The sequence below is a fragment of the Eimeria mitis genome, genomic scaffold (assembly GCF_000499745.2).
Source record: "Eimeria mitis Houghton genomic scaffold, Emh_scaff4011, whole genome shotgun sequence".
Classification (NCBI taxonomy): Eukaryota; Apicomplexa; class Conoidasida; order Eucoccidiorida; family Eimeriidae; genus Eimeria; species Eimeria mitis.
In genome coordinates, this window is record NW_013572347.1 from 2,127 (window position 1) to 2,421 (window position 295).

Consider the following 295-nt stretch of genomic DNA (forward strand, 5'->3'; position numbering starts at 1 on the left):
TCTTCTCGCGCCGTCAGTGCAGCAGCAGCAAGCAGCAACCCCACCCCGAAATGCAAAACCCCCCTAAACCCTAGCGGGGGTTTAGACTCTAACACCCGACGAAACACCGTCAATGCCATGCGCTGCAGCAGCAACAGCAGCAGCAGCAGCAGCAGCAGCAGGAACAGCAGCAGCAGCAGCAGAAGCAGCAGAAGAAGAAGAAGAAGCAGCAACAGCAGCAGCAGCAGAAGCAGCAACAGCAAAAACAGCACCAGCAACAACAGCAACAGCAACACCACCACCACCACCACCACCA